Raw genomic sequence first — 1,605 nt, forward strand, 5'->3', positions numbered from 1 at the left:
CCCACCACGTTTTCCTTCAGAGAGCTGAGCGTTATACTACGTTCACACTACGAGTTAAAACGTGTTTTAACGCTATCTTGATGACGTTTTTCTTGTTGCCAATTATTATAACATGTTTTAACTCTGTAGTGTGAACATGGTATTAGCTCGAATCAAAACTCGTCGAAAGTAAATAAACAATGTCCATTCATGTAAATAAACATGTTCATTCATGTACTTTGTCATCTTTGATTCTATGCAGGGCAAACATTGAGCAATTTTTATGTAGTCAAATTGGAAGTTATTCGAGCTGTCAAAAATGAGTACTTTTTTATTTTTAACACTGGGTACTTTTTATCCATTGCACAACCACTCGATGAGGTAATGCCAGTGGGTATATTGATACTAATAATAGACAAAAAAATCCTTTAAGAGTAATTTCAAGCGAGATAACCTTATGATCGTAGCGGAGCCTGCAAATTATCGGCTCGTAGCCGAAACCGTGGCAGAATCGAAACATACCAGCAATGCTCCGAAAACAACAGCAGTTTAAACTACTGAGGATATTGCAAATATGAGCCAGTTCCACAATTTTGACTACTTTGGAAGCCAACAACGATATTCTAACCAATGACAGATTTTATTTTGTTTTGTGGCTTTAAAACATCCATATCGATATCCGCATACTTCTATGAGACTAGAAATGGCTGTATTATGTTGTTCAAATTCGGAAATGATTCTATTTTCAATATTTTTCAATTTGGGGCTAGGGGCAGATCACTCTAAGGAATGTATAACAAATTTGCATCAACTTAGAAAAAATACATTTAATTTCCATTTTTGCATCAACTTTGCACTCCCTCGCTGAAAAGATTACTTAACAATCGTCCTACGCTGATCCATTTTGTTCGATATGTTTTGCGGAATGTAGGGCAGTTTTATGCAGGGTTTTGACGTCTTACATGCAACGCAAAATACATTGCACGCAACGCAAAATACATTACGAATTTCTATTTTGATGGAGAAGAAAAGCATTTAATTTCGCTGATTTTTAAAAATGCATCACAAGTGATCTACCCCTAGTTTAGGGACAGATCACTTGTGACTTTTTACCGAGGGGAACGACACTCCTCGATTTGTTTATGAAATGAACATAAAATTTATATTGCTGAACGGATTGATAAAGATTTACTTTAGTTAGTTCGAAATTGATTCGCTTTTTCATCATTGTCAAAAAATAGTTTCAAATGGCCGAAGATGGTTTGAAATGTGTCATGAAAAACAAAATGAAATGCTCGAAATTCACGTTTTGACAGCTTCAGTGCTCGATGAAACCAAAACAAAACATTTCCAGCAGCATAACTGCATGACCAAATCAAAACAAAAACATAAATTTTGTTGCCAGAATTATTGAAAGATTCAAACATTAAGTATACAGAGCTGCCAGTTCCATTAAAATCGTCGAAATTCGAGCAAAATTTGCTTGAGATTGGATAGATTTTTTGTAATTTCTCCTATTTTTCTTAACAATGCTCGATTTGTTAGAAAATTGTCAAAATTTTCTAAAATAACCGGAAAAACTACGAATTCGTGTAAAACTGAACGAAATAAAACAATCATTCTGAA

This window comes from Topomyia yanbarensis, chromosome 2 (assembly GCF_030247195.1).
Source record: "Topomyia yanbarensis strain Yona2022 chromosome 2, ASM3024719v1, whole genome shotgun sequence".
In the NCBI taxonomy this organism is placed as follows: domain Eukaryota; kingdom Metazoa; phylum Arthropoda; class Insecta; order Diptera; family Culicidae; genus Topomyia; species Topomyia yanbarensis.